The sequence below is a fragment of the Protopterus annectens genome, chromosome 3.part1, assembly GCF_019279795.1.
Source record: "Protopterus annectens isolate FY-2018-M chromosome 3.part1, PAN1.0, whole genome shotgun sequence".
NCBI lineage: Eukaryota > Metazoa > Chordata > Ceratodontiformes > Protopteridae > Protopterus > Protopterus annectens.
This window is the reverse complement of record NC_056732.1, coordinates 378,880,978-378,904,888: the sequence shown is the minus strand read 5'-3', so window position 1 is coordinate 378,904,888 and position 23,911 is coordinate 378,880,978. Positions and strand designations below refer to the sequence as shown.

Here is a 23,911-nt window from a genome sequence, read left to right as displayed (position 1 = left end):
AAGGAAGAAAATCAGTTACTAAAAGTACTTAGAGAAAATCACTACCTTAGAGTTATGAAACCAGACAAAGGGGGAGGGGTGGTATTTACGGATGATATTATTTATTCAGCTAAAATGCTGGACATGCTTAGTGATACAGACAGGTATGTTAGAGTTTCAAGGAACGAAATTAATGTAGCATATCGTAAAATAGACTTCATGTTGGAAGAAATTTTAAATGAAGGCACTATAACATCAGAAATTTTACAATATTTGACTATAGAACAACCCAAAGTACCATCTATCTCTGGAATCCCCAAAGTCCACAAAAATTTGGAAGACCCACCTCTTAGGCCCATTGTGGTAGCAAAAGGGTCCAAAACATACCCTCTAGCTAAATACTTAGATGTGGAGTTAAAGTATGGACAGAGAGGGAAGGGATCCTGAAAGATTCGTGGGATTTTCTAAGAAGTATTGATCAGAAGTTGTTCAGAGATTAACTGATTTTTGTCAACCTGGACATCCAGGACTTATTCAATGTTATACCCCATACCATAGGACTTGAGTGGTTCGAGGAAGCACTAAGGTTTAAGGGGAATATTCAGCATGAGAAAGTCTGTTTGTATCTAGAGTTGATGGAATTAGTTCTTAGGAACAACTTTCTGTTTTTTGATGGAGAGTTTTTCCAACAGGTGAGTGGGGTAGCAATGGGAGCAAGTTGTGCTCCCATGTATGCCAACTTGGTACTCTCCACTTGGGAGGATAAATATATACTAAATTCACCATATAGTCAACACTGGAATTATTATCGTCAATACCAGGATGATATTTGTATTTTCTGGGTGGAACCTAAGGAAAATTTGCTGGAGTTCATCAACTACATTAATCATACCACTACATTTTTAAAATTTTCCCACAACATTTCCCAGGGAAGACTTGAATTTTTGGATGTTTTGTTAGAAAAGACAGGGGAGACTAAATATTTCAAATCCAATGTCTTTAGGAAAAGCACATTTTCTAACTCCTATCTTCACTATACAAGTGCACACCACAGATCCCATAAGAGGGGAATAGTGAGGGGGCAAGTTATTAGGAGTAGTCGTATGACATCTGACGACAAAGATTTTGATGCAGAATGTGGGAAACTGAGACAAATGTTTTTGGAAAGAGAATATCCCCATCCTTTATAGAAGAGATTATGGATGAAATAAAAAAAGACAGACATAACAAGTTTTCCCCAATACTAGGGATGTCTTTAAATCAGGATGAGAAGAAATCCAGGACTGACCAGAGTGAAATCAACTGGAGTAGTAACTTAATTTTAAATTTCAGTACTGAAACTACATTGATTAGGAAGGTAGTGAGTTCCAACTGGAACAAATTCAGCAAATTTTCTGACCTGAACAACATTTTTACTGAACCTTTAAGGTTCACCTATATGAAAGGTAGAAACATAAAATAAGTATTAGAAAGCAAAAAGAAAAGTAATGGTGCTAAGACAACAGGAACATTTAAATGTGGGAGATGTTCACAATGCCCCTACATTTTTCAAGGGCAAAAGTTATTCCTATCTCAAAGAGGGATAGAAATAGAGACTAACACACACTGTAACTGTGACACCGTAGGGGTGGTGTATATTGGAGTGTGTGATATATGCAGGACTTTTTATGTTGGTAAAACCACTAAGAAGCTCAAGAGACGTATATATGAGCATTTGAATGATGTCAAAAACAAAGATGTGAATAATGCCCTGTTTAGACACACTATTATTTGTCCTTCAGCTAAATTTCACTTTTTTGTAGCAGAAAAGGTGGAAGTACATCCATGTGGAGGACCTTGGGAGACAACTATTGAATACCGGGAATTGTTTTGGCAACTAAAGTTGGATGCCAGTAAGAATTATGGGTTAAATGACTTTGTCTCCTTGGCCCCTGTATTAAAGCTTATAGCTGCCAAATTGTAGGTAAAATAAAAGATATTCCTACTTTGGCCTCTAGATGGAGTACTTGCCTTACTTCTTAAGAAGAATGTTTTTAACATTTATTTTTAAATACTTTTTAAACTTTTTTTAAAACTATCAATTATAATTATGCAATATTAAAAGTATCCATTGGAAGTTATTTATTGTTGCATATAAAGTTCAAATTGTTTACAGGGAATTAAAGTTGAAAGTATGAACTTTTAAAAGTTTTTTAAATCAAGTTTGTTTTTATTGAACTACTAATTGGAACAAAGATGGGATAGGTTGACAGTTTTAGGAGGTGGTATATAAGGTAATCAAGGGAGTACACATTGTATTGTCTGATGAAGTCTTTTGGACAAAAACGTATGTGCATTGGAAACGTTAATAAACCAGCTTCCCTCGAGCTTTATGGTGGTATTGTTCGTTTTTGTACAGCTTGTTCTCTGAATTGGTGTTACACGGTGTTTTTTTTTTTTAAGATTGTTAAATTTAATACAAATTGTCACCACTCCTCACATCACTGTATTACCCTAAAGCAATTACAATGGCTTGAACTGCCCCATTATCTTCTCCTTCTCCAGCTCACAACCTCTCATAAACGTATATAAACCTCAACACTGTCCAGCACTAAGCTCCCTCTTCACTCTGTACAACCCTGCTTGTCCCCTTCATTTCAAACACCAATTCCTTCTCCAAGTATAAAAACACAAACTTTCTGCAGGTCAACTTTTACACTCTTGGACTATCTCCAAAAATGGAATAATCTCCCAGCCTCTTTACGCCTTCAACCAAGACCTTTTAACTTCAAAAGTGCACTGCACAGTCACCTCTGGTCCATGTGGATTTGTAACTGCTCAGTTCCCTCCCCAGCCATTCCAGCCTGACACCTTCATCTCTTCTTATCTCCTCCCTCTGGTGCCATCATATACCGTTACTCATATGCCAAACCTCTAACCTTTACTTCTATGTCCCCATCTCTTACCTAAATTAATACTCCACTTGAAACACTCCCTTACTCAGTGTATAATAGCTCATTCTTTGCTAAGCCAAGCATTCTTCTTATTATGCCTTGTAAGATTTTCTAGTATTCTTCCTTGAGTCATACTCCATTAAGAAACATTTATTTTTATTTTATTTATTTATTTATTTATTTTACATTTGTTAACCGGGTTAGTCTGGCTGAGCTTTTGGCTCATTTTCAGCAACTTCTACAACTTAATGTACTATTTTAATATAGTTTTGTTATGTTATATTCCTTTTTGATTCTATGTATGTTATATGGTATATCTGTTTTTTTTTTTGTTTTTATTCTATGTATGCACCTCGGAGCTTTTATTCCTCGGGCCTCCACTGAAAATGGGCTAGCCTGGCCCAGTGGACTTTCCCGGTAAACAAATGTCAATAAATAAATAAATAATAAAGTGAGGCTTGTAGGTCAGTCATGACAGAAGCTCCATATAGAAGATGATGTAAGATGTAAGTTTTAGCAAGTTACCTTGTCAGCTTTGTAAGGAATTTCTTTACTCTGTGAAGGTTACCTAGTTTTTGATGGGTTTTCTTCATGCTGTTGTGGATATGTAAATGAAATTTAAGATTGTCATTGATTGCCATGCCAAGTAGTTTTGCATGTGTGGTAACTTCAATCATGGTATTGTTTAAGGAAGAAATTCTAAAGTTTTTTTTTTTTTTCATGGAAATGGGATTTTGGGAAAAAAGGAAGTAATTTAGTTTTTGTGGGGAATTATCATGTAGCCACATTTCAAAAGACTTAAAGGCTTCCAGAGTAATTTTCGGAAGATGTATGAAGTTACACGTGCATATTAGGGTAGAATGTCAGTGTATTATAGGAGGGAAGCTTGCTGACAGGATTTATGTAGATTGTTAGTGAATATATTGATGAGTAGAGGGCTGAGAATGGAGTCCTGGCACACCAGTATTGACAGGAAGAAAGGGAGGGAGAAAACATGGAGAGACATGTAACAGACTGATATCTATCAGTTAAGTAGTTGTTAAGCCATAGTAGTGTGGATTGTGACATTTAGCAGAGTGGTATCTATCAGTTAAGTAGTTGTTAAGCCATAGTAGTGTGGATTGTGATAGACCTAGGAAAGACAGTTGACAGAGGAGATTCTGTTGACAGATTAGATCAAAAGCTTTAGAAAGATCAAGGAATACAGACAAAATGAGTTTGCCTTTGTCTCTGGCTTTTGTTAATAGTATCTGTGAAGGTTAAAAAAACCCATGGTAGAGGTATGGGCGGGTCTAAAACTATGCTGTGTGGGGATCAGGAGCTTTTCCTGAAGGATGTGTTCAAGCAGTTGTTTGTGAATGCACTTCTCTAGAAGTTTTAAGATAATATGGCAATAAATCTGAAATTGGTTATATCAGATGAGGTTCCACCTTTATGAAAGGGGATGATGAAGATTTTTTTCCCTAGAGAAGAAACATATGATTCCTTGACAGATCTATTAATTAGGCCAGATACAGGATGGATTATGGAACTGGCAGCTAGCTTGAAGTATTCTGCTGGAAGAGTATCTGCTGAAGGAGAACAGGGATTCAGTTTAACTCATTCCTTCCAGTATAGTTTTTTTAAGTGTGTACCTATAACTTCCAGTGGGTGTGGCTTCAACCTTTAAAAATGAAGTCATCACCTTATATGTCTAACAAATACTCATTTACCAAGGTCAAATATCAATACGATTGTGCTTGTCATCCTGTATGCTTCTAGATAAAATATTCTGATACCTTGTATGTAGTATGGTTTTGGAATTATTAATGCAAATATGAACAAGCACTATCTGATGCCTAGAGGCACAGTAGGAGGTAACTGCAGAAACGCCTGGAGGTGCACTTGGCTGTAATGGCTCATTACAGCCGAGTTCGCCTCCAGGCGTTTCTGCCAGACTATTAAGTTGGGAGTAGAGATTTGATGTAGGAGGTCTGCATGGGTTTTAGGGTGAAACTGGGTGTTTGCTGTCTGAGAAGAGGACATGTCAGGACTGTTAGGTGAAAAATCTTTAGTAAGGACTTTAATGCTTTTTATAAATATATGTTAAACTGAGCAGCTATTTCAGATGAAGTGTTATTTGGGGCAGCATTAGAAGTGGTGGTTATTCCAGGATGGAGTATATTATTAATAGAACAACAGTTTTTTTTTTTTTTTGGATTGGAACACTAATTTAGTAAGGGGTTACTGCAGATTTTCTTGTTTGCATTAATCTGTCTTTTAATACTGTTGCATGATTCTTTAAAGTATTGTAGGTTTTGGAGAGATCTGTGGTTTAACCATTCTTTCAAAGCCCTATCTTTTTCATGCATTAGGTGCTTGTTATGAGTGGATAAACAACGAGTATGGTTACTCTTTACTCATTTTTGTTCTAGATGGAGCCAGACTATTGAGAGTTTTCAGGAAAAGTGTGTTAAATTTGTGTCCAGCTTCATCAAGTGAAATGTTTTTCAGGATAGACCAGTTAAAAGAGCTTAGAATTCTATTAAATGTATCAAGATTTAAATTAGTGAAGTTACAGGAAGCTCTAAATAAGGGTTGTTTGACATAATGGGTGCTGATCTCTTTGCATATGCAAGAATATATACTTATATATATATATATATATATATATATATATATATATATATATATATATATATATATCAATATTTATACTTGCAGAGAGAGAGGGAGAGATACACATGGGTCCCCTGTGTTTTGTCGAATGTGTGTTTGGTTGAAAAATGCAAGGGTGGCATTTAATGTCAATGGTACAGATAGCTGAGAGGTCAAAATGTCAGTTGGTGTGCTTCACTGAGACAGGTGAATGGGGTTGGAGGGGGTTAGAATGTTTGTGCGTGCATTAGTGAGTAAGTGTTGGGATTAAGGATAGATGAGGGATAGGTGATGTGTGTTAGAGTGGCTGTGCATGTTAATGAGTATGGGTTGGGGATAGGTGAGGGATGGGTATTATATATTTATGTGCGAGTATGTGCATTTTAGGGTTAGAGTAATGGTTAGGGAAGGGGATAGATACAGTGTTGTTAATGTGTGTTTGTGCATGTTTGTGTGTCCAGTTGTGTCTTGTGTAGTCGCAGTGATGCAGGAATGTTTTTCTTAAGGTACAGTGTAGGGTTAAGTTTGGGAAAGGGGAGCTCCCCACCCACCTTAATAATGGGTGCTAACTCTAACTCTAACACTGCCTCTTCCTCAACCCTAACCCTACACCTTACTTTAATAAAAACCTTCATGTAATGCCGCCACTAGTCAGAGAAATTTTATCCTAGTGTTATGGGATGTTTTTGTGTTTAGGTTAGGAGAGAAAGTAGGTTTGCTTTTTCAGTGTTTTTAGTTAGATAGTTAATTTTTCGATATTATGTATGTTCAAACATACTTTGTCAAATTTTGCAGTTCAACATTAAACACATTTGATTATAAATAACAGACTTGTGCTAGTAGCTTCTGTGCACTGTCTGCTTTGTCAATGGAACATTGGACAGCCCCTAAACTGCAAAGAGATCCTTAGACTTAAGCAGGCCATAAAAAGTGAATGTTTATGCACCAGAATTTGCAAAGACTAGTATCGCTGCTGAAGTTCCAAAGCTCTCGACCACAGTGCTGCATGAAGCATGAGTAAGGGTATTTCTTCCCACTATCTGTAATTGTTCTTTATCTGTGTTATACAATGTCAAAGAAAATAATGAAAAATATTAATGCTCCAAAAGGTTACTGATGCTAGTCAGCAAATTATGACCCATTATTTCACTAGTGAAGATTCAGCTGCAGAGAAAAGCAGAAGTAAAAAGCTTAAGATTGGTATACCTTGCGCACAGAGTAACATAGTGGTAGACTGGTTACATTTTTGTCCCATCACTGATTCCTGGCTTTTCATTACTGTTGTGTGGAGCTTGCATACACTCCTTGTGTATGCATGGATTTTCCTAGGCGCTTACTTTTCATATCTGTTTCCATGTTTTGGTTACTGGTTTATTGACTTCTATAAATCTTATATACTACAAACACCACTTACAGAAATACAGGTGATATTTTCCTTGTGAAATATTCAGCCTGACAAAAACCTGGTCCAAAAGCCTCAGGCTCACCTGTTAGAACAAATTGTGATGTACTTATATACTATCATATGGACATTACAATCAAGAAACACATTGTACACAAAAATGTGTTAAATGCATAAGCATCCAGAATCATCATTGTCATATGCCGGAAACTAATTATATAAGATCTCAAGCTTTGATTTATAACAATGCAATTCCTTCTAGCTATAAAGTCTGTACTCTAGGGTCAGGTTTACCTATTTAGGTATTAAAAATAAGATGTCATATGAATAAGGATCTTTGGCACATGGACACTTGTTAGCGTGAACATTGCTGAAACATATCACCACTGTCCTGCTGTAATGAGGTGATAATTTCTAATATGTGACACTGCTTCAAGAGCACTGGTACCTCACTAGGAGACACAAGTATAAGAAAGTAATCCCAAGCTTTCTGGTCAGCTGTTTTAAATATTGGTACAATGAAAATCATTAATATTCAATTCACCCATACCTCTCAACTGCCCAGATTTTCGCAGAACGTCCAGATTTTTGCCTCATGTTTTTGTTCTGTTTCTCATAAAATTTGTTTTTTTTTTCTGATAAATCATTGAAGACTGAAGTCACTAAATTTAACATTTGAGTTTCAGACTTCAAATCCTTCAGAAAATTCAAAATAATCCAAAACCTATTAATCTATCACCTATCTACATTTGTTACATGCAATATTTAAAAATTGTGCCTATTTTTGGGATCTTCATCCCCTCATTCTTTTTAGCTTTGTCTAGATTACTTGCTTTAAGAGGCTGAGAGGTATGATTATCTAGCTATGCTATATTATGTGCATGGCTGGTGCTCCATCCATATTTCTTAACTCTCCCTGATGTTACACAATACCCTTCATTTTGCCCCATATTTACTACCCTGTTCCTCATAAAACTTTTGATTTTATGGTAAATCAGTGAATATTACAGTAAATCAGTAATGCTAGACATTAGAATTTCATACTTCTGATTGTTCTGAAAATGTATGATGATGCAAAATACATTGTCCTAAGTTAATTAAAGACATATTTAAATAAAAAAAAAATGTCTCTGACTTTGGCCCATTATCCTCCCATTATTTTTAAATTTGTCCAGAATTCTCCAGAAAACTTGAAAGGTATGCCCACCACAATATACATACGTATATATATATTTATATATATATACAGGGGCGGCTCGTGGCATCGGGCTGCCGGACTGCAGCCCCCTCAAAATAAAAAATATAAAGAAAAATAAAAAAAAATTATATTTTGAAAATTCACAGACTTCACGCATGCACAGTAGTCCCAACTACTGTCAGTCTATGCGCATGCTCAAGGCAGTCCAGCAGGACCCATAGGGGGACACAAGGAGACATCTGTGCACAGACTCACTAGGATTATGGGTCACATCCAGACTGCAAGAGCAGCAGCAGGACTCAGGAAGGAGCACTGGGATCTCACAGGTCTTTCAAGTATTGCACAGGAAGGATGTACATTAGCTGGATATATTCAGGTAAGTGTATGGTGCTTTTACCTTTATTTTACAATGTTTATTTGTGTGTGTATGGTGCTTATGCTTTACTGGAGTGAGTGTGTGTGTGTGTGTGTGTGTGTGTGTGTGTAAATGCCCCAGGTGCCTATGGTGGTGTGGTAGGGAATACCTCAGGCTTGAACCCTGTACCCTGTATGCAGGTGTTAAAGACTTGAGTTCCCTACCCACCACCATTTGTAAAAAAATTGCAGATTTTTGCCTCATATTCGATCTGATCTGTTCCTCATAATATCTGTGGTTTGTAAATGTTGCAATGCTTGACATTTGATGGTGTAGTAGTAGCATTGTTGCCTCACAGCTGCAGGTTCTTGGGTTTGATTCTTGGCTGGGGTTCCTTCTTTGTGGGGTCTGTATCTTCTCCCTGTGTTTGTGTGGGTTTGCTTTTGTGTCCTCCCATGTTACAAAGACATGTCTGCATTATTTCTTCCTGGGCCTCTGCTGAAAATTGTTTATTTGTTCCAAGTCAGACTGTCCTGATTAAAAAATGTTAAATAAAATTGACGGGCATTTGAATTTCAGACTTAAGGGTTTCTGAATGTTTAATTTCTTTCATATTTGATGGTGCAGTGGTAGTATTGTTGCCTCACAGCTATAGGTTTTCTGGTTTGATTCTTGGTTGGGGTGGCTTCTGTGTGGAGTCTGCATCTCCTGCCTGTGTTTGTGTGGATTTGCTCTGGTGCCCTGCCATTTTACAAAGACGTGTCTGCAGTTTTAATCCCTGCGTCTCTGCTGAAAATTGTTTTTGTTCTGTCCGCAGTAAAATTGACCGGCATTTGAATTTCCAACTTCATGTTCTTCAGAATACATAGTAGCACAACCTTTTTTTAGCAATTTTCTAAGTTTATAAGATGAATATTTTAAATTTGTCCCTACTTTTGGGACTGTATTCCCCCATTATTGGCTTCGTCCAGGTTTTTGTGCTAAGGTTGACAGCTATGGCAAGAACTGAATTCACTGAATATGTTTGAGGGCTGTATTCCCTCATTACTGGGTTTGTCCAGGTGTTTTGTACTAAGAGGTTGACAGCTATGGTGAGAACTGAATTCACTAAATGATAGCCATTTAAGTTTCAGTCTTCCTCTCTTTTACAAAGCAGCTGATGTATGAGTGGTATGTTACTCTGACTGTTTTTGCTCAGGGACCTTGGCAGTAAAATATATGGTGGCAACACAACATTTTATTCTAGCAACTTTCCAAGATTATACAAGCAATGTTTAATGTGTCCCTGTTTTGGGCTTTTGACCCCCAATACATTTTGGCTTTTTCCAGTTTTCTTGAGCTGCGAAGTTGAGATGCAGTTGAGTATTGAGTAGATTTTACAAGGAACTGAGAGCTGCAGGGGAATAGAAGTTTAGTACTTTGCCAAGTTAATACTATAGCACAACAGGCTGTGTACTTGCTTTTGATGCAGAAGGTTGTGGGTTCTACTCCCACAAGGGGTGGATGCTGCCGTACTGAGAATGTTCTCCTTGATGAAAATACTAACTATGAGTTCGTTATCAGTTTGCCATCCATTTCCTCTTGCAATATTATTACTAGCTTATCATTTTTTAATGTAATATAGGCAATTTATTCCTGAGGGGCAACAGACACTTTATTTTTCGATGAAACCATGAAATATAAAGGTGATTGCTAGCAGCAACCGCTTCATTAGTTACAGATTTCTTTAATGTGGAATTATTTAGATGACTGACTTCAGAGATTGTGCATATTTACTGATAATGGACTGTAGAATTGTGCATATTTACTGATAAAGGTGGACTGTAGAATTGTGCATATTTACTGATAATGGTGGACTGTGGAATTGTGCATATTTACTAATAATGGTGGACTGTAGAATTGTGTATATTTACTAATAATGGTGGACTGTGGAAGTCTGAGTAGACTTTTTTATGATAAATGTTCTCAACTGGGCAGTTTTGCCATTATGGGTGCATATGGTTTGTTTCATTGCTTACTGGAAAAATGTTCAAAACAAATTTAAAACACCCTGTAACAAGTGTACTGTATTGTACAAGGAATATAATTTTAGTACAATGAGGAAGTTGTATCAAAGAGCACATGTATGTTTCATATGCAAGGAGCCTATGATTCAAAACGGCCCAAAATTAATCTTTATCTGCCACTGGCAAAATGTATTTTCTTTGAATGTGGGTTTCAATGCTGTTTCAATAAATGTGAGTTTCAAGGGCAGAGAAGTTTTAATGCTAAGTTTTCATTGTGAGACTGCATTGCTTTGTTTAACAGATGACTTAGTGTTTGTGCTGTAAAATACAAAATAAAACTTTCAAATGAAGTCCAACTCATCATAGAAGTAAAGCAGTATGCACATTAGTGTTTATGGTAAATGGAGTGAAATAGCCAAGTATAATGGTTCATTGGAATGGCTGCAGAGGCTCCATTCAACCATTATTTTGTCAGGGGGGGAAGGGCAGCAAACTCAGACAGGCCCAGCTGAACTATACCTCCCAACTGTCCAGATTTTCAAAGAATGAATAGATTTAGGTTCTTATTTTTGGTTTGTTGTTCATAAAATTTGTAGTTTTAATTCCTAAATGATTTGCCAGAAGTCACTCAATAAGTTTCAGACTTCATAACCTTCAGAAAAATGCATGTTAAAGTAAGAGCTGTTCTATCAACTGTCTCAATTTATACAAGAGCAATTTTTAGTACTGTTTATATGTGCCCCCAATATATTTGGCCTTGTTCAGATTTACTGCATTAACAGGTTGAGAGGTACATGCAAATAAATTGCTTTATAGAATTAGGCATAGCCAACCTCTCAACTGTCCCCAATTTTTGGCTCAAAATGTTGCTCTTCCTCCTTATAATCCCTTCGCAAAATAGCAATTTTGGAAGAAAACATGGAGGGTTTACAATTAAGAAATAACTGTAATAATCAAAGTTATAGATTACTTGAAATGCATGTAAATTCTTTTATATTTTGTCAGCTGCTCAAGGTAGCAGTACTAATATTAAAGTGTCCCTTCTTTGACAGGTAGCAGCTGTATTGTGTGTCTATTTTATATTTTTGCATCACATTTTTGTCCATTTTTCATAAAATTGTGTTTTTTGGCAAATTAGTGACATCACTAAAGACTGAAGTTAGAAAATGACAGACATTTGAGTTTCAGATTTTATACCCTTCAGAAAATTCATACTAATGCAAGACCTATTCTATTATCTTTCTAAGTTTATTAGAGCAATATTTAAAAATTGTCCTTATTGTTGGGCCTTTGTCCCACTTCTGTGTATGGCTTTGTCCAGATTTCTTGCTCTTGAGGTTGAGAGGTATGACAAATGTGTCAGGGCCATCACAGTCAGCCAGAGAGATTTCAAATTGTGACATGCTTGTTGCACCCCACTCCCCATGTAGTGACTCTGGATGTGTCCAAGCAAGGCAAGGAGTAGTTGTATCTACCTTGGATGGGGAGGACACACTGCATAAGTACTACAGTGGCTTTTCATCTGTCCTTGATTTTGCAGAATGGTCTGGTTTCTGTCATATTTTTGTACTGTTGATTTATGCTTATTACTCAAAGTGCCTGTTGCTCTGTGTTTTTAAGTAGCAATGCTTTAATGACCATAAGGTAAGCTTGTCTGAGATTGTAAGATGCAAGTAAGCTTTAATAAGCATACTGTTAAAGAATTGCCAACATTGAAAGCCTGTCTGTTGTTGCCATGCAGAGAATACTTGACTAGATAATGTATAAGCCTTGGGTATTAAAGGACAGGATTCCATTATTTTAAAAAGCTCATTACACTTGTTGGAGACTTCCAGTCATCTCTACAGACTTTACCCGTAAACTAAACAGAATGCCAATCATGTGTGGTCCATAACCTGTACAGTAATCCTTTAAGCAATGTATCTTGAGCTTGTTTCTTGTTTGCTTTTCATTTGTTACTTTTATCATGTTTTCCCATGAAACAAGTTGTCAGGCAGCAGGTCTTTTTGGATAAGAAACATTTTTACAAGTGGGGGCATCACATAGATTTCTACTTTCAGCATGTTACTTGGTACTTTAATAAAGCTGAATATATTATAATTAGGACTGCAGTGCAAGGAGAAGTGGTTTGAGTTGAGTGCTTCTGGTTTTTCTTATACTTGATTTTGACTGGCATTCCAGTAATGTATTTAAAAGTAATTTATTTTTTCATGCCTCACAACCTTTTGTTTCCATCTAGATATTAAGTAAGCTGTCATGCAGCCAATGCATTGAAATATTTTTATTCTTCTACACTTATTTTTGTCTTGATTGGACTTTCATAACGATGGTTTGCCACCCAGGGCAGCGTATTTAATTAAAGTTAGTTTTTTGTGGTTTTGTGCATAGCTCCTCCCCTTTCTGGTTGATCACACCCCCTCCCCTTGACCCCACCCATTCAGCTGTCTCCTGCAGCCCCCCTGTGATTTGAAGTCACCAGCCGCCACTATATATATATATATATATATATATATATATATATATATATATATATATACACATACACATAAGTTTTCTGGTATATAAATGTACAAAGGGAGACTTTACTTAATGCAATTCTGGTCATACCTTTCAAATTATTTGTTCAAGAATTCTGGACAAAGCCAGAAATAATAGGAGACAAAAGCCCAGAATCAAGGACAAATATTTCTCTTAATTCAATGTAAAGGTTAATACAACAAGAGGCTTTGTATCAAAATGTATTTTCTGAACAACAGAAAGCATGAAACAGTAGGGTTGGCCATTACTGACTGTAATCCACACCAGTTTTATAGATTTTATTTATTTATTCATCCATCCATCCATCCTTTTTGATAGGGTTAGTCCCACTAGGCTAGTAGCCTCTTTTTCAGGGGACACCCAAGGTGTATTTCACACTACCACAGCATCAAGGAACTTCCCCTCCTCTTGCATATAGGGACGCGATTGTGGAGCGTTCTACTTCTGGTTTCCAGTCCGAGCATGAAGGTGGCTTGGAGAAAACAGGAGAAAGCATGGAGTCAAGCAAAAATGTTAAAAGTATTAGATTCACAAGTTACTGGTGAATTGCATGATTTAAATAGAAAAAAAGAAACTATGGTCAAGAAATGTGGCATTGAGTTTAAGATGGCTGAGGCTTTGAAAGAGAAGTCAATAGGCAGTGATGATGGAAAAACAGTCGAGTTTTCACAACACTTACATGCTGTGGTGGAATGAGAACAGGAAGTACTACCAGTAATGGATTCTGAGGAGCTTTTCCAGCAAAATCTCTTCGGGGAACAGGACTCGGCACAAGCATGTGTTGTTACAAAACTCCAGTCGGCAGGGTTGAAGGATGACTTACTTATGGATTTAGCAAATATGAGTGATCCAAGAAGCGGTAAAAATGTTTCCTGGGGTGAAATGATGAACAGAATACTGAGAGAGGATGGCCAGCGAGCAGAAGCAGTAGTAAAGAAATTGTATGCAGAAATAGCAAAAGTAGGAGAGCAGGAAAAAAAAGTAGAGAAGAAAGATTTTACAGGTAAAAAAAGAAGTTCTTTAAAATAAGAATAGAAAAAAAAATGTTGAACTGGATAGGTACAAGGTATGGAAAGAAATAATTACACCTCTTGGAACTAAAGCAAATTAGGTAAGAACTTTCATACACACAAATAAAGATTACTGTGACATTATTTTTAAATCTGGATAAATGATGGAAAAAATTATAGGAGAATATGAAAAGAAAAAAAGACTGTTGGCTGTGGAATCAGTATGTGTTAAGGACTTTTTTCACAGACACAAAAAGAAAGTATATAAACAGTTTAGAAATGAAGAAGAGGCTGTAAAAGGATATTTATTGAAAATCTGCAAAGATGTATTAGAAATTTCAAAAGTATATGATAAAAGAGGTTTGTGGACTGGGGCATGGGACTGTCTTGTAATTTTAAATGTAGAAAATGAAAAGATTGTGCACATTCCTAACATTATAAATGTCGAAGGGGTTACATTTATGGTGAGGATAATAGAAAGTTACTAGGCTAATGGTCCTAGAGCCCTTACAAGCCTAGCCAAATTCTGCTCTTGTTTCCATGATCAGCACCTATTGCCCCTGTCCAAGAGAGACACAGCTGGAACCCCCATGGTGAATTTACAGTTAGCCATCCAATCGTCCAGATTGTGTTTGAAGAGGGCCACAGAGGTGCTCTGCTTGACAAGAATTGGGAGTCTGTTCCACAGGTGTGGTAACCACTGGGAGACAAATCTGTCCCTTCAGCAGGTTCTATTATTGTCACATACCAGATTAAGGTCATTAGAGTGAGTAACCTGTGAGCCATTGGACTTAAGGATATCCAGCAGGTCCAATAAAGCAGAGTCAGAAATTGCCTTATACGCAAGGCAGAGATCACCTCTGAGTAGTCTGTATGAAATGGAGTAATGTGACAGTGATTTCAGCCAGTCCACATAAGACAGATGCTAAATACCTTGAATTCTCTTTGTGAGAAACTTCTGTGGTCTCCAATTGCTGCAGGTGCCTGGAAAGGTGCATACCAAAAGGGATGTTGTTATTGGCCTGATGAGGGAAGAGTACAGGCAGGTTATAACTTCTTTTTTTTTCTGGAGGCAATACCCTTACTTATGAGATGAGCAATAGAGAATGTCCTTCTTACCAGTGTGGAGACATGGTGATCAAAAGTAAGGTTTCTGTCAACCTGTGTGCCCAGGTCTCTCCGCACTGAAAAAGCATGCTTAGGGTGTTTCTACTGATGTGGTAGTTAGCAGGAACATCACTCTTACCGAAACGTATGATAATACATTTTTTTGCTTTGATTTTAAGACCATGAGTTTGGCACCCATCATTTGTTTGTGTAAGACCCCCTTGTAGGATGTTGACATCGTTTGGGGATTCCATGACCGCTTCTAATTTGCAGTCGTCAGCAAACTTTGTCAGCCACAGAACTTTAGTTTTTTTGTGTACTTCAGAGAAATAGATTCCAAACAGTAGAGGTCCTAGGACTGATCCCTGTGGAACACCACTGGTTAGCGGTCTGCTGTTGGCGGTGGATTACCCTTTTTTGACTGTATGGGTTCTAACAGTGAGCCAGTTAGCGACTCACCTAACAATATAAGGGTTGATACCTAACTAGGTGAGTCTGTCAATAATGCCTGAGTGGGGGATAGTATCAAAAGTATGGCTAAGTTCAGGTAAGCTGTATGCAGAGCCTTCCCCTCGTCCAGGGCTCTGGTGACTGTCCTGAAGAAGTCCACCAGGTTTAACAGGCATGATCTCCTTTTGACAAATCCAAACTGAGTAGGGTTAAGAGTTTGGAGATTACCTATATCTTTGTTGATAAGGTCCATGATGATCTGCTGCATGGCCTTGCAGATAAGGCTAGTTAGGCTAATAAGTCTATAGTTCAAGTCTATAGTTCCCGGGGTAAGTGAAGCATTACCCTTGTGCAAGGTGATAATGGTGGCCATTTTCCATTCAGCTGGGATGAAGCTGCTGCTTAGACTATGATGGAAAAGTGTATCCAATGGTGTTGCTAATTCTTGTTGCAGCCCATGTAGGATGTAGCCTGGGATGTTATTGGGTCCCATAGATGCTGTGTTTTTGGCCTTAGAGAGGGTATTTATGACCTGCTGTCTAGAGATACAAGGTGGGGGACAGGTGGACGGAATGTCATGGAGTATGAGGGGAGTGAAGTTTTCACCAAACCTGTTGACTAACAGGTTTGTTATGTCCACAGGCTCAGTGTATGTGGTATCATTAACTACCAGTTTGGCACAAATCTGGGTCTTACCTTTTAGGCTATGGATGTAAATAAAGAATGCCTTATGGTTGTCCGTAGTTGAGGATGCTAATTTGGATTCCTAGTTTGCTTTGGAGGACTTCACAAGAAGTCTTATTTGCTTGTTAAAGCTGAGAAGAGAGTGTTTCCAGTTTAGGACATGCTCCCTCTTTCTTTTGGACAACAATTTCTTCCTTTTTTTTGTAAAGCCTGTTAATGGCAGTTATCCACCACGCAGGTTTGCTCTTCCCTGAAGAGCTTGTTTTGTTCCTATCAGGTACAGCTGTGTCAATGCAGTTATACAGGTGTTTGTAAAAAGCATTGGTGTAGGACTTGGCATAGTTGCCAGTTCATTTGAGGGGAGGTGCAGTGAAGCTATTTATACCAGCCCTTAGAAAGACAATTTGCTTTGGTGAAGTTTTTAGTTTAGTTGCTGCTGGGTGTGGGGTCTGGTGTAATACGTATTTAGAATGAGACTGATTTCTGGTCGGATCTAACAAGGGAAGACCTCACAGTAGGGGTGCCACAGCGGTCCCCATATTGGTAAGCACCAAATACAAGATGTTGTTGCCCCTAGTTGGGGTATCCACCAGCTGGTCCAGGGCACTGGAGTTAATGAACTCGAGGAACCCTTGGGCAAGTGAGTTTGAGTATGAATAATTTATCCAGTCAATGGATGGGTAGCTAAAATCACCCAGAACCATGGTGTTCGGATGTATCTTGATGGATTCCAGTAGATCCAAGTAAGCAGAGTGGGTGTCTTGATTCATGCAGGGGGTCCTGTAGCTGGCAATGGTTTGAACAGATGTCCCACCAAACGTTAGTTGCACCTGAAGTGTCTCCAGGGAATCATACTGTTAAACCAATCTGGAGGTGTATATCCATTGATACACCACCTCCTTTGGTTTAAATGCCTTGCATTCGTGGTCTGAACGTGTGGTAGGAGGTGTAAACTGGTATGGCTGGGGTGCTCTCCACTGTCTTGAAGCAGTTCTCTGTAACTGCACCGATGTCAGTGTCTTCCAAGATGAGGACTGCTTCCAGTGAGTGGAGTTTCATTCTAAGACTCCTAGCATTTAGCAGCATAACCCAGAGGTTTTTTGATGAAATTTTTACATCTGGAATTTTGTCTTTGTGACATTGCCTAAAAAAAGGCACTATGGGAGTGGCAACAGCCTTTGCCAGTAGCCAGGGTATTTAGGTCATCCAAGAGGTAAATCTGATCAGTTGATTAGCAAGTATCAAAAAAGAAAATGTTATATATATGGGAATTAGGGCATGATATGTAGATGTGTGAGTTAAAATGTTATAAATGTAAGAAGACAGGGCATTTAGGTGTGGAATTTAAAGAGACAGAGTCAGAAAATATAGATGCTCACACTGATAAGAAACAAGATATTAAGCATTTAGAAGTAGAATCAGAAAATATAGATACACAAATTGATTAAAGTGAACAAGAGAAGTAAGAAAAAAATAAACAAAAAGGTAGTAGTATTAGAAGAAGAATGTAATGATGTTAGTGATGTGGAGGACATAAAATGGAATATAGTCAAACAAAAAATAAATTTGATTGGTAAAAGACTGCAGGAAAGAAAAATAAAAATTATAGAAAGTCAAAGTAAAGAAAAAAGAAAGGGAAGGGGTAAATTAAATAATTAAGATATTGTTACTTGTAAAATCTTAGCATTAAATGTTAATAGTTTATAAAGTTTAGTAAGAAGGATAAGTATTATTCAGTGGTGTAAACAACAGGGTAGTAATATTATTTTGGAAGATTCTACATTTTTAACAAAGGAAGAAAGATATCAAACTGAAATATGGTTGGGAAATAATATAATTTGGAATTTAAGGAAAGAGACGTGTTCAGACATAGTTATTTTGTATAAAGATACAGTAAAAGTTTTAGAAACTGTTAAATTGTGGTAGGAGATTTTAACTATAACCTACGACATCAAAGAAAAAAGATTCTTCTTCTTTTGGCTTTTCCTGGTTAGGGGTCGCCACAGCAGATCACCTGTCTGCTTATGATTGGCAGCAGAGTTTTTACAGTGTCGAGTTGCCAGCCCAACGCCCAACCTTCCACGGAAGGCACTCACACGCACACACTCATACCTAGTGCCAATTTAGAGCATCCAATCCACCTACAGCATGTCTTTGAGATGTGGGAGGAAACCGGGGCACCCGGACGAAAGCCACGCGACCACAGGGAGGACATGCAGACTCCACACAGAAGGCACCCCAGTCGAGGATCGAACCGGTGAACCTCTTGCTGTGAGGCAAAAAAGTATTAAAACTTATAAAATGTGGGCAATTGATAATTTGGAATAAAAGAACATGGACTTACAGTAGAGAGGAATGTAAAATGGAAACAGATTATGTTCTGCTTTCTGCAGGATTGCTAATAGTAGAAGAAAATGTTTTGGTGGCAAGTTTTCCTGATCATAGAGCTACTTGGATTCAGTTAAAAGGAAATTATCAATATTTAAGAATAGGTAAGGGGACTCAAAGAATAAATTAAGTTAAACGGGAAGAGTTACGAAAATACGAAATCTTGGAACTGTGGCAAGATCACGTTGAGATGAGAATCTTATATAAAGATTGGTCAGAATGGTGGTTATATTTAAAACAAAAATATAAAAAATGTTATATGCAACTTGAGCCAAAAAAAAGGGAAGACTAAATTAAGTATAGAGTATTAAGCAATGAGACATTTGACAGTCTGGAAAGTAATGATGAAGTTTTCTTTGTTAAAGAGCACAAAGTGCATAAATTGAATAAGGCCAAACTAAATCATTTGTTTTATAAACAAAGGTACTTTTTGCACAGGAAAAAAGACAAAATTGTGCCTTACCTGAGTATGATTATTAAGGGAGACAATAATATAATGAAGCAAATGAAAGATGAAAATTGTTTAGTGTCTAATACACAGGATAAAATTATGAAAATAGTAGAAAATTATATAGAAGAGTTATTTAAAGGACAAAGCATATAAATGTATAAAAATGGAAAGTTGTTCCTTTTTCTGAACAAGATGGAGCAGAAAAGTATGGAGAGTTTGGAGGCGGAAAGTGAGAGTATGAAGAAAAATTTGTTTGCTATGGAGCTTCAGAATGAAAACAAAGATTCCTATATGGTGGATTTTACAAATAAGCAGTGTTTAGCTGTCTCCATGGAGAAGGAAATAAACCAGTCTGTTGATAGAACTGGCATCAGGAGGGCTTGCAGATGATGTTTTGTTAAAAATAACTGAGCAGGATGATCCAATTGACAGTTCTCCTGTCTCATGGGATGAGATGGCAGATGAACTTTTTTTGAAGGGCCGAAGATGGTAATGTGGAAAAGGAAAGTACAGTTGTGTACACTTACCATAAATGTAGATGTTTGAGTGTATTCACTGTTGCAGTCCTAACCAATGGGTTATCCGGCTCCCGGTAGCCCTCGATCGACCGGAATACCAAAGGTAAGTAAATATGACATCGGCTGTCGTCGGTGGTAAAGGACGTCAGGACGTCCGATACAAAAGGAGGCAGCCGGCATCACTTCCTCAGTCTTTCTTGCCATAACAGTCAGGAGTCCCCAGAAAACAAGGCTTAAGCCAAAAGAAACTTTGGCAAATAAAACCAGATTCAGCCTGTACCTTAGGAAAGGAGAACAGGAAAGGACCAAAAAAGGGGGGAAGGAGGGAGGGAAACCAGGACTGCAACAGTGAATACACTCGAACATCTACATTTATGGTAAGTGTACACAACTGTACTATATTCATAGTGTCTCACTGTTGCAGTCCTAACCAATGGGCTGAATACCAAAGCCCAGAGAAAAGAGAGGAGGCACCAACAAAATCAAGAATTGGAGAAAATGCCCTGCAGAACAGCAGTGGCAAAACCTGCCCTGGCTCTAGAAAACAAAGTCAAATTATAATGCTTTGTGAAAGTGTGAACAGAAGACCATGTGGCAGCCTCTAAAATGTCTTTAGTAGGGACACTTCTTAGAAAGGCTGCAGAAGTGGAAGCTGCTCTTGTGGAGTGGGTCCTAACCCCTTGAGGAGGAACCTTGCCATGAAAGGAATAACAGAAAGTAATACAATGTGCAATCCACTTAGAAATGGTTTGCTTAGAGATAGCTTTGCCCTGAGCCCCAGGGGCAAAACTGACCAATAACTGTGCTGATTTCTGAAGGTCTTTAGTCCTGTCCAGATAAAACCTGAGCTGTCTGTGCACATCAAGAGAATGTAGGATCCTTTCACCTCTATTTCAAGGATTAGGAAAGAAAGCAGGAAGGTGTATGGACTGATTAAGAGTCAGGCTAGAAACCACCTTAGGCATAAAAGAGGGATTGGTTCTCACAGAGACACGATCTGCATGGAAAATAAAAAAAGGCTCCACAGCCATCAAAGCTTGCAGCTCCGAAACCCTCCTTGCTGAAGTTATAGCCAAAAGGAAGGCAGTCTTCCAAGAGAGAAACTTTAAATCTGCAGCAGCAGCTAGCTCAAAAGGAGGAAGAGTGAGTTTCTCTAGAAAAAAAATTAAGATCCCAAGTTGGAGTAGGTGCCCTTCTGGGAGGTTTTAAGTTGCAAGCACCTCTGATAAACATTTTCATCAGGGGATGAGAGAAAATGGGTTGCTCAAAAGAACAATGAGCAGAAATGGTTGAAGCATGGATCTTGACAGAGGAAAAAGAAAGACCACCCTGAAGCAAATCAGCCAAGTATTCCAGGATCAGAGGAAGAGTAGGCTGAGAAGAAGATTCTCCTCTAGCCTGCATCCAGTGAGAGAATCTTTCCCATTTGCCAGCGTAGGACTTCCTAGTGCTAGGCCTCCTGGCCTCCTGAAGTACATTGACCACCTGCTGGGAAAGGGAAGAAGACATGGACTGATTCATACAATGAGCCATGCTGCCAAATGGAGAGACTGAAGATGAGGATGTAGAATGTTTCCCCCTTCCTGAACCAAAAGATCTGGTTTCAGAGGAAGACGCCAAGGAGGAAATTGGAAAAGACTGCAAAGTAGTGGATACCAATGCTGTCTGGGCCAGTCTGGAGCTATGACAATAGTCTTTGGTCTTTCGTCCCTTATCTTCAATAATACTCTGGGAAGAAGAGGAAGAGGAGGGAAGGCATAAACTGACAGAGGCATCTAAGGGAAGGACAGAGCATCCACTCTCCAGGCCTTGCTGTGATGCTGTCTGGTGCAAAAAAGTGGTAGAAGGTGGTTGTCTGGGGAGGAGAAAAGATCCACCTGAGGAGTGCCCCAATGTTGAATGATGCTGTAAAAGACTGCTCTGTTCAGTTGCCACTTGTGAGGATCCAGGGTCTGTCTGCTCAACTGGTCTGCCAAAACACTGTGCCTCCCTGGAAGAAACTGAGCTAGGAGATGCAGGCCCACGGATGCTGCGATGGGCCAGAGAATCATGCTCTGTCTGCACAGGGGGTAAGAATGAGTCCCTCCCTGTTTGTTGATGTACCACATGACTGTGGTGTTGTCTGTCCTGACAAGCAGAGTTCCTGGAGAAAGAAGATGCTTGAAAGCTAGTAAGGCTTGCTGAACTGCCATCAACTCCTTTAGGTTTATATGCAGGTGCATCTGCTGGGCATTCCAACTTCCCTGTATGCATCTGCCATCCAGGTGAGCTCCCCAGCCGTAGTCCGATGCGTCTGTGTTAAGAACTTGAATGGCAGGAGGTGGACGAAAAGGCATGCCCTTGTTTTGCAGACAGGCTGTCGCTCACCATAGAAATTCTGTCTGCAGACATGGAAGCAGAGGAATTATCATCCAGGTCCTGTGTGTGTTGACACCAAAGGTTCTTGAGGTGCCATTGCAATTTCCTCATACGCAGTCTTGCATATGGAATCATGAGAATGCAAGAGGCCATGTATCCCAGAGCTTGCAGGTATTTCCTTGCAGAGAGCTGGGACAGGTTTGCCAAATTCTTGAAGTAAACTGAAAGAGTTGCCTGCTTCTCCTGAGTGAGATATATCATCTGGGCGGCTGTGTTCAGACTCGCTCCCAGGAATGTTATCTCCTTGGATGGCACCATTTTTGATTTTTCCACATTGAGAGTGTAACCCAGATAAGAGAGAAGAGTCTTTACAAATTCCAGATCCTCTAACAGCTGTTCTTGAGAATGTGCTTGAATGAGACAGTCGTCCAAGTATGGATAAATCTGAATTTCCTTCTGCCTGCAAAAAGCAATGACTGGAGCTAAGCACTTCGTGAAAACGCTGGGAGCAGTAGATAAGCCAAAGGGCAGTGCAGAGAATTGATAATGATGCTTGCCCACTCTGAAACTAAGGTACTGCCTGCATCTTTCCTGATAGGGATGTGCAGATAAGCTTCTTTGACATCCAAAGTTACTAGCCAGGAGTCCTTGTCTAACACTGATAGCAACTGATACAGAGAGAGCATTTTGAACTCTGGAATTACCAAGAAAGAGTTCAGAATGGATAGATCTAGGATAGGACACCAGGTGCCTTCTTTTTTTGGAACTACAAAAAGTCTGGAATAGAAGCCCTGACCTACCTGCTGTGCAGGAACTGATTCTATTGCCCCAGAAGTAACAGAGACAAAATTTGCTTTTCTACTTCTGCCCTTTGGTTTGAAGGAGTGTCCGGGAATCCTTTGGGTACTGGAAAGGTGTGAAAAGAAAACATGTGACCTAGGGATACAGTTCTGAGTACCCATTTGTCGTCAGTGATGGTGGCCCAGACATTTGCAAAAAAGGCCAACATTCCCCCTAAAGGATTCTCCGGGCAAGCAGGAACAGGCAGAAGTTGGAAAGAGTCACTGAGAATGTTTGGATCGAGATGTAGGCTTAGAATTGCCCACCTTGGAAGTGGAAGCATGGCAACGCTTAGACCTTTGAGGGGTAGCCACCTGCCCCCTAGAAGATTTGTAACCTCTAGTCCTAGAGCGGTTCTGTCTGCTGGTATCAGGAAACATGCAACTCTTAGAAGGGTAATTCCTGCTGAAACGAGGAGATTGAACTTGCAGAAAGTCTTTAATTGTTTGCATAGACTTGGCCTTATCCTCCATCTTTTTAGCACTTCCTCTGCTATGTGGCCAAAAAGACTGTCCATATGTAAAGGTACATCTAAAAGCTTAGACTTGACAGGCTCTGGAAGGGACTGCTCCCTGAGCCAAGCATGCCTTCTGAGAACAGATCCAGTAGCTGTAGCCCTGCAGGAGGCTTCAGGAATGTCAAAACCACAATGTAAAGAATGTTTATTCACAAGACTGGTAGAATTCAGCAAATCCTGCCTATCCTTACTCTCTGCCAAAAGAGGCAAAGTTGCAATCTTTGACTTAATAGCCTCCAAGGTGTGCTGCTGATACTTAAGCATATGAAAAAAGCAATTAGTAGACCTAATAGCAAGAGTGGCAGAGGTATAAACTTTTTTAGCCCACCTATCTAGGTTCCTAGATTCCATGTCAGAAGGAACAGGATTCTTGCTAACAGTGGCCTTAACTCCTTTAGGCCCTTGTGAAATAACCTTTGTGTCAGCTAGCGGATTCCTAAAAATAAACAAATGAGAATCAGGGACTCTATAGTACCTGTCAGGTTTCCTGGGAGCAGGAGGAACTGAATTTGGAGTTAAGGAATTTTCCAGAAAAACATC

The 23,911-nt window shown here is 38.8% G+C and overlaps 1 protein-coding gene across 1 annotated transcript in view; it reads right to left on the bottom strand.

Moving 5' to 3' along the window:
- COLQ (collagen like tail subunit of asymmetric acetylcholinesterase) overlaps nucleotides 1-23,911 on the bottom strand; it is a 3,098,435-nt gene that overhangs the window by 501,207 nt on the left and 2,573,317 nt on the right. The window lies entirely within an intron of this gene.